Here is a 10,240-nt window from a genome sequence, read left to right on the forward strand (position 1 = left end):
AAATGCTTTCAAAAATCACCCTAAGTCCAACATCAAAAAAATTGTTTTCTAGTTTTATATTGAAATAATATACAAACATGGTAATAAAAAATCTGACATGTCCAATTTATAATGAGTTTATTTGCACCAACAAAATACAAAATCATTTTTCATTATTGGCAGTAATTAACACTTCGCATCTTGCTTGAGAAAAGCTTAAACATTTGTTAGCATTAACCAGTTTTCCAAGGAAATTAAGTTGGAACTCCTAACAAATTTTTACTTCAAGCTCAAAACTTTCACATATTTTTTTTATATTATCAATTAACATGTGAAAGTTTTGCACATTAAGTAAAAATTTGTTAGGAGTTCCAACTTAATGTCCTTGGAAACTGCTTTATCAGTAAAATCACATGATATCACAAAGCTGTAAAACATGACAAGTGTATAATTACAGTAGCACCCTGTTACAATATTCCTGCTTTTTTTCCTTCTTCCACCATATTATTTAAGTCCCTGACATTTTTCCCACGAGGACAATGTATTCATTACATTTCACAAGTGTAGCCAAATGGTTCATTTCCTGCTTGATTACTTTCCAAAATACAACAAATTCAAACACAAAAAGTTTTAAAAAACCTAACTATTCCTACAGGCAAGTTTAACATGTTAAAAGGTTTACTTTACACATTTTTTTGTTTACAACCACCATTTTCATATAGAGATTTTTTAATTACAGTAGTATACAAAAATAAAATGTATGTATGCCAGAATACCAGAGCTACACATAAATGCTGGCAAATGCAGTGTATTCAATATATCAACAGTACAAAACATTCTCAGTTACGTGTGTTGGCACCCTTTCTTGGGGGGAGGGGAAAAAAAGAGTTCCTTGCCATTTCAGTGTTTTATCAGATGTATGTACTTATTCCCTACTTATGTTTTTAACTTGTACCCCCTTGAAAAGATTTGTAACAGGGTTTTAGTGTGTTAAATAGCATGACATTTTACGGTTAGAAAAAAATTTCTTTAGAGTATCTGGTGAGAAAATTTGTAGCCCATCAAGAAATGCAAAAGATCTGAATTAATTAACAAGAATGACAACATGAAATAATGAAGTTGACGTGTAAGACTTGGGCTTAAAAAACAGCCAGAACATAGGTTAACACTATCACACGTTTCAGCTTGTCACATGCAACATTAAGTCAGTTATAGGCCTGGCCATTGCTACTTACAAACATACACACGTGTATATTATTCAGTTTCATCAGTAATATAGAGGCAAGAAATTATGGCTTCATATTTATAGTTATTTGTCTTTGTTATTTCGATTTTTATGAATATTGTACATATGTCGCTAGTAATGTGCATTAATATATAAAATAACTCAAGTTATTACATATAACATTTCATTTATGGAAAAAAAAGTAACTTTGTTATTGGAGCTAACAAATTAACATTGGACAATGTCAAATTTAAATTTTATCACAATCCCACTAATATTATAAATGTGAAAGTTTGGATGGATGGATGTTTGTTACTCAATCACGCCAGAACGGCTGAACAGATCTGGATGAAATTTTGCCTACATTTGTGTGGTATCAATTACGTATTGTTTTTATTTCATTGCATTTTGTGTTTATCACTATTCACCATATTATCTTGCCCCTAGTAGTACAAAACTACTTGTCCTACCAATGGAAGAACAGCTCATAACTTGCTTGAGACCAGTCAGTTATAGATAAAAACATTATATTCTCTTCACTGAACACTGCATTTTCTGGAACACGGGCATGACAGCTGATGATTGGCATGCGCCCGTTCCGATGCAAAGGCCGCTCTGCAACAACAAAAAAATAAATACTAGTTAGTTGTAAGGTGCCCATTGAAAAATTATGACTTTAACAAACAAACAAAACAATAATTTAATATACATGAAATATGTAATCAAATTGTTTTTATTTGTTTTTACACTGCGTGTTAATTGTCTCTGGTTATTCAGTAATCTCCCCTGCTGTGGATTCAATTTAATACACAACAGGATGGCAACTATTTTGGCAGTGCGATTCGTATGAAGATGCTCAATTAAATTGAGTTCGCAACATAAGCATGCTACAAATAGAATGTGCATTAACATCTATTCACAAACAATTTAATCATATTACATATTAGCGCTGGACAATTGACACAAACAGTGGTTGGAAGATTCATATTTGCTATTAGAGGCCAACAACTAGAATTATAGTTAACAGATAAAGATATGCACTGCAAAAACGTGGCAAACTAAGTTATGGCTCGTTACTTTATCACTGAAAAATGCTGAAACAATCCTCGTCAAAATATGACACTATTCAGATATTAAAAGTGTACTTGCTACTGTATGCATCACTGAAGGTTTTGATCTACGTAGATGGGAAGCCCAAGATACACCCACATGGAATCACATCCTTGGAATCTGGTGGTATGTGTTTGTAAACACAAGGTACTGACAGAATGTGTTGCGTGGTAACCGTGTAAACAAGTGGTTACTAGGGTAAAAGTAAATATACATATGTTCGCATAGCAATCTGTTGCAAAGGATGTGATGTCATAGTTTGCCGCCATATTGGATTAGTTCATTTTCCCAGGCACCGGGAGCGCTGCCTTCGCTGTCAGCGACTTTAGTATGGGAGATCCCGATCCATACTAACCTTTATGTTTTCTGCAATTGTTTTAATATTTACACTAAAGTAAACCTTATTTCAATGATTTCTATCCAAAATGGTCAATTACTGACACATGGTCAACTACGCCGACCAATGCTTGATTCGAGGGACGAGACACCAGCTAGCGCCTCTGTGAAACTAACCTTGGGTCAAATCCCAGTTTTCACAAACTCGAATCCCAACAAGAACTTCCGAATATAATCCTCGAATCTAAATGAAGGTCTCAAAGGTCCCAAATAAAATAATTTACATATGAAACTAATATTAATTATGGTGTTGACATATTTAAACTTTTAAATATTTTATTCATGAACTAAGTTTCCATAAACAATTTATAAAGAAATTTTATTTATATAATTACATGCTAAAAGTATAATATTAAGGGGAATGGTAACAGGATAAGTATGAAGAAAAAAATTGACCTAGCAAATTCGGAGGTTGTCAATTATGAATTTTTAATTCACTTTATTTCCTCTAATAGTTTTCTTTGAATTTTTTTCTTTTAATATCAATTGATTGTCCCACCTCCAGAGTCAAAGGAAGATTTGAGATCCAGCGATGTTATCTAAAACCTTATCACACCGGCAGATGCTTTCTAACCGGACATTTCAACACACACAAGTATTCCAAGACTCAGAATAGCTCTCGCATCTTTGGTCATTCAAACTATTGAGCTTGTCGCCTCAATGTCAATTTACAAAGCCATCATATTGTTACGACCTATGTGGGGAGAACTAGGTTCCAATTATGTTTTATTAATTACTAATATCTACATGACTAATAAATAACTGTACTTAAAAAAAATTTCTATTACCAATCACTGGCACTTAAAAATGTTTATTCTCAAGTCAGTCAATGTGTGTCAAGTTCCACAGTTTGCAATCCTCACTGAAGCAAGGCTCAACAGTGGTTTTCCCCTTACCTCACGCCTGTTCACTAGAGGTGTAAAAGTGACGTCGTACCGACGCTACCTTCAGCCGGTTCTCACCCGAACAGTGACGACCCCGTTCGGAGCGCGCCCCAGCCACGTCCGGAACGAGTCAAGTGAGGGATTCGCCACCTGACCAGCGTAACAATTACAATTCTAATTACAAGGATATTTGTCAGTGCCACTAAATGAAATCCAGGATCTCATCAGTGTTAATGCTTGTAAACAGTGGGGGATCCAGGATTTTTGGTTTGGGAGGGGCTTGACCCAGCTGAGGCTAGGCTTTATCAAGGCAAACACTAAAACAATAGTGGACCCAGATGCTTTTGGAGGGGGCTTGAGCCCCTTAGCCCCCCCCCCCTTCTGGATCCGCTCCTGCTTGTAAACAACAGTCTTCCATGTGACTATATTTTCAAACAGTTAATTATTAGTGATAGAAATACTAAGCCCTCAGCAAACAGTTTCCAGGTACTAATTTTTAATTAAGTACCTGGAAGGATGTATTATATAAAATTATAATTTTAAGATAAAATAAAGGTGTTGGCGCGCGTCACGGGGGGGGGGGGGGGGACGAGTCCTCCCGCCCCCGCGTGGCGGCCATCTTCGGCAGTCTCCGAACACTCGCGGCCGGGGCGGACGTGTGTCCCGTGAGTAGCTTACATTTTAAGTGCACCGATAAGTCTTTATGTTCAGTAAGTAAATAAGGATATGTCATAAACGTGTACCAGTGCTGTGTGTCAATCGTGCATAACGGCGCATTATTAAAGTAATTCAGTCCAACTCGTGTGTGATTTCAGTGTCACATGCATAGGTATGCAGTCTCCTACACTGCCTAGGGCGCATCCTGTACCCACTCAGTAAGCCAATCACCACCGTAAGCTGACGTACCTAGCGGGGCATGCTGGGGCAGCGAACCCACGAACCTCCTCACGGTCTAGTTCTTCCAAGCTAGCCTGGCGCCCCCCGGACAACGAATCTAAAGGCTCGTACACACTGCGCTGACGTTTCGTGTTAACACGCATTAACACGTGTAAACACATGTTAACACGTGTTGCAGAAAAAAGTCGTCAAGACTTTTATATGGGAGTGCGCACATTGTTGTGATGTGACGTGTTATGATGTGTTATTGCGTAAGCTGACGCGGAGCGCGTCATAACACGTCATTACACGCGTCACAACAATATCTAGGCTCCCAGATTTTCGTCAGACGTGTTATGCGTCAGACGCGATTATAGAGGAGCAACTGATAGAACTTGTGCGTACGTACGAGTTGTTGTACGTTTCCAACAATTTAGTAGCTTATAAAACTTATTTTTCGTCATGCGGTAGTACATTAAGAACCTCTCCTCATCGTCCAGTAGTTGAGGCATCAAATGATGAAATTCGCCAATAATTGGCCTGTCTGCGTTTATAGGATGCACCCACTCTCTTTCCTTTTTTTGCGTTAACATGATGCATACTGCTACTGCACAATCTTCTTCTTCAAGTTCATCCATAAGTACAGTGATTTCAGCCATTTCAACTACCTTTCACAAAACCGTGCACCCTGCTCCGTATCAACACGTCATCTGACAGTATCAGAACAATGTGCACACTTTGCCGTGTTATGTCGTCAGCGCAGTGTGTACGAGCCTTAAAGCTACGCCCTTAGCCCGCTAGGCATTCCCCGTAACTATTCCATAGGGACGGGTGGCGGCAAAAGTAACGAAAAAAAAGCGTACCCGTATGTATTCGTTACTGTAAGAATTAGTACTCGTTACTATCGTATCGTTACTCGTTACCAAGGATTCTCCACCTATGCTCTTTACCGCTGATACCGCATAACATGCTATAATATGTTGCAGGAACGAATCGAGTCGTATTTCGTACGCGTACAGTATGACGTCGCGTAAATAATAATAAATATAATATATACAATTAACAATATTTGATAATTAACAGTTTTTGTTAACCAAGAAACAATTAAATCTCATTAGAGCGGCTTTATTATATTATCTCTTTTAAGATAATAAAAAAAACGTGAAAATTCGCGATAATAAAAAACAAAAACATACATATTTATAATTTGTAAAAAATACTTTCTTACGTTGTTTCTGTTTCAATCTCGAACTTTGTCTACACACACAATACCTTTAATAAACAGTAAAAAACTTGGACGACGAATTTCCAAATTATACTTTACTTAATAAACAAACATCGTTCTTTGTAACGTAAATTCATCGAATATGCGCGCGCATCCGTGAAACATACGAAAAATGCGAGTAACGAAATGCAGCCGTGTGTGTAACGTTTCGTTACTCGTATATAGACGGCGCACCCGTTACTCAGTAACGAATACATACGGTTTGCTACAGCTCTACTGTTCACCCACACAAGTCACGCGCCACTCTGCCGTAGTGATGGGTCGTTCGTGAACGATTCGTTCAAAAAGAACGAATCTTTGAGAGAATGAAATCTTGCGATTCGTTCGCGATGTAAAGAACCGGCTCTTTGAGAGCCGGTACCTTGAAAGATTGGGAAGAACGAAAACGCGGAGAGAACGAGATGGGAGAACCGGCCACGCGCCCGGTCTGATTCGTTCGTGAAATGATTCATGACGTCAGGATTCTGAAGAATTAGTAATCACAGCGTGCGCATGTTCACAAGAGCAAACGATAACTGATCAAATAAAATAGGGTAACATGAAAAGTATCTATACCTGAAAATGTCAACTGTTAAGTAGTGGTTTAAATTTGCTTTTTCACATTCACAAATTTGGAAATAAAAAACTAAAAAAAAAAAAAAAAACCGTATGAATTAAAAATAACAGGGAAAGTAACTACAAATGTTCACACTTAACATTTTTGGGTTAATTAATGTACATCATTTGTTTCTCTTCATACTGAATCGCAGAAGTAGTATTAAATTTTTGTCTTTTTCTCTCTAAATGTGTTGGTCTACATGTAAACATTTTACTGTCACTAGAGTGTAAATAGCCTATATATTAATATTTGTAACTTAAAAAAGTAATAAAATATACCTAAATAATCTTGTTTCATATACGCAACTGTGATTCATTGGCTACGGAAAGCAATGTTCAAATACAAAAACACGTACCTAATACTCTAAAGGATTAACGAGTTACGACACCTGATAAAAGAGCCAGATCCCATACACAGAAAAGAACGAATTGACCGATATGAACGAATCATTTCACGGAACTGATCCAAAAGAACCGATTCGGTCAAAAGAACCGTTATGCCCATCACTACTCTGTCGCACTCTCTGGATCCCGGCGCTCTGCGTTGCGAGTTGTGACTTGCTGTGTTTTTGCACGCAAGTCCAACCACAGTCCCCCACATCCACCAGGAACAGTGAGGACCCTAAGAGACGGAAACCACATTACTGTATAAATAATCTTTCTCTAAAACCAAGGTCTCCTTGAGGCACATCTAACTGATCCTAAAATATTTAAGATGTGGAGCCAAATAATTTAGTAAAAATTAATAAAAACAACGGAAAACCCAGCATTTATATAAAAAAAAAGGTGACTAATAAACAAAACTGTTTCGGCAGCTTGGTACATAATTTTACTAGTAAAGAAAACAAGCATGATGTAGGTAGCCCACACTAGTTCCATTAATATGGTAAAATCTATATATATAAAAATGAAACCCGTTTTCCTTGGTCACGGCATCACGCGTGAACGGCTGGACCGATTTCACTAATTTTTTTTTTGTTGTGTTTGCTATGGTCAGGAGAAGGTTCTTATGAAAGAAAAAATTAAGAAAATTGTGCGGAAAATTAGAAAATTTAAGAATAATGAATTCCTATTTCCCTTGGTCACGCTATCACGCGTAAATGACTGAACCGATTTCACTAATTCTTTTTTTGTTGTGTTTGTTATTGTCACGAGAAGGTTCTTATGAAAGAAAAAATTTAACGGAAAATTAGAAAATTTAAGAATACTGAACCACCATATATAAAATTATTTCCAAACTAACCCAACACTTTGTACAATATAAATATTTTTAAAGTAACCTTATGACATTCAGCTTTAAGCGTTTACAGTTTCCAGTGCGGCTTGCATTTGCAATGTCAATAAATAAATCGCAAGGGCAGTCGCTAAGTGTATGTGGCATCAACCTAGAAAATCCATGTTTTTCACATGGCCAATTATATGTCGCCTGTTCCCGTGTCGGAAAACCATCAACATTATTTATTTACGCGCCAGAACATAAAACTAAAAATATAATTTATCAAAAAGCATTAGAGTAGAGAGAAGCAGTGAGGGGTACAGAGACTATTAGTTGATTTATAGAGCGCGCGTGGTATTGAGCTCATTGTTTACTTAAAAATGCCAAGTTGTTCGATAGCAATTTGTAAAAACATTAGTGGAATTATTGAATCCTATGGAATAAACACTATTTTGACAATATATATTTTGTTTTTTATTTAATGAAATTAGTAAGGTCCTTTTCAGTTATAGTGATTCAAATTGAATAGGTACTCATACCTAAGATAGGTCAGCTATACAAAATAAAGTAGTGCATCATTGCTACGCTAAGGCGGTACGAAGTTCGCCGGGTCAGCTAGTAATTTATAAATTTATATAACGGTAAAACAACATTCCAATAATATTACAATTCCTTTAGCATATGCACGACCCCCGGCCGAGCTAAAAAAAAAAAAATTAGAGTTAACAAAAATTTTGGCTAAATTAGTAATTAACACACAAAGAATCTTAAGCTATAAAAATAATACTTTAAATATTACAATCAACCGTCTCTGGGGCTATCTTTGTTTTAAGTCCGGGTATTGTTTATCTGGGCAGCCCACTAGGAATTAAAATTCTAACTCTTGCTGGTTAAACTCCTTCTAGAATCTCAGAATTAAATAAATTGCCACCGCCAGCCCACTAAAAAATACTGCATGTGCTATCACCCAGTTCGCCGCACTGAGGATAAGTATGATTCGAATCTGAAAATTACCGGATCGTACCATAATAATTATTGTACACACCTTTATGGTGTATGTACCATACTAATTACCATAGTAATTATTGTAGTACCATACCATATTATAGTACCATAATAATTATTGAACATACCTTTAAAACCCAGAAATTCGTTCGTGCAACAACAGCCTAAGTCAATTCCTTAAATTAATGTGTATAAAATAGCAAACAAAATTATATATGCATGTTCATGAACTTAGACGTGTTAATGAAATGGTTTGCAAGACATCTTCAAAATTAAATAAAAATATAAATGCTTAATTAGGATAAATAATATTCGAAACTGAGATTCGAATTTTAAAACAAGCGTAATTTTGATATATAAAAATTAAACTAGACAATGGTGCAACATTCGGCTTGGTGCAAACGTTTAAGGAAACCCTTGGGTACACCACACAACCTTCAGAATTGGGGGATATGGCACCTTTTTTTTGTGGTAAAAGTGTGTATTTATTTCAGACTTGTTATATTTATATATTTATATATATATATATATATATATATATATATATTCCTATTTTATACACATTTATTTTAGGAATTGACTTAGGCTGTTGTTGCACGAAGGAATTTCTGGGTTTTTAACGGATGAACGATAATTATGGTACGATCCGGTAATCTCAGATTCGAATCTAACTTATTCTCAGTGTTCGCCGCGCCGTTAACGTAAAAAAAAGCATCGTAAACACAGTTTTTTTTTTTTGTACAAAAAGGCTCCTCACTTAATCACAAGTCAGTTGGTACGATGAACATCAGGTGATTAAGTACTTACGTTGCGGTGTCTTGATTTGCGGCCGGGATCGAGGGCAAAAATTGCGACTTCACAATTTTATTAGCCGCGATGCCTGCCGCATTTCTCCACCGCCCTTAAAGCCGATAGGCGCAATACCTCATACAGGTGAGCGGGCATTTGACCTTGGCCGCTGCTTAAAGTTGACGTTCTGGTAGCACTAGTTGTAGCGGAATATATCAGCGAAGCAGCAAACACTTGTAACACAGGCGCGTAAATTCTTCCGCGATGTAGGCTTCTTGGTAAACCTTCACCAGTTTACCGCTTACCGTTCGAAAACAAGCCTCACATTCAGGGTAAATCAAACCAAAACCAAAATTCCCGGCGACTCCACATTACGTTCCACCAACTAGTTGTCCCGCGGGCAAACGCACACACAACCTCCCAGCCCCGGGGCAGGTTCACGACTACTTTTTTTCTTCCGCGCACGGCGCGGCGCTGTACGGCACCGCCAATGTGGCGTCATAGAAAGTAGTTCGTCACTTCAAAAGTTTATTTGAACAACCCCACTCGTAGGCTCGCCCACAAATATATTAGTCTCTCCGCCCACTTTGAAATATACATTACTTATTAAACATCTTAACATAAAATAACCTTAGTAATTAAAAAAAAAAAAACCATAGGATAAATTATCTCTCACATGTATTGGATTGTTCTGGAAAACTAAAAGGCCTTCGGCAAACCCGAACCTGGCCATGACCAACAATAAATTACCTAAACGTTTAAAACAAATTTAAAATAATGCAAACTTTAAAAGAACAAAAGAATTAAACTTAACTAACAAAAAATTACCGTAAATTACTTAAACGAACCTAACCATAAAGGCAGACGGACATTGCCTT

The 10,240-nt window shown here is 36.8% G+C and overlaps 1 long non-coding RNA gene across 2 annotated transcripts; it reads right to left on the minus strand.

Annotated features, from left to right (window-relative positions):
* Window positions 1-100: 100 nt before the first annotated feature.
* On the minus strand, window positions 101-9,821 carry LOC134540121 (uncharacterized). Of its 2 annotated transcripts, XR_010076411.1 has the most exons (4): window positions 9,381-9,821; window positions 3,607-3,744; window positions 373-1,819; window positions 101-247 (listed from the first exon to the last, which is right to left on the minus strand). It is a non-coding gene; the product is annotated as an uncharacterized LOC134540121 (long non-coding RNA). The 2 variants fall into 2 exon arrangements; XR_010076410.1 differs by having other exon boundaries at window positions 101-1,819.
* Window positions 9,822-10,240: the final 419 nt, after the last annotated feature.

The sequence above is a fragment of the Bacillus rossius genome, chromosome 16, assembly GCF_032445375.1.
Source record: "Bacillus rossius redtenbacheri isolate Brsri chromosome 16, Brsri_v3, whole genome shotgun sequence".
NCBI classification, from domain to species: Eukaryota; Metazoa; Arthropoda; class Insecta; order Phasmatodea; family Bacillidae; genus Bacillus; species Bacillus rossius.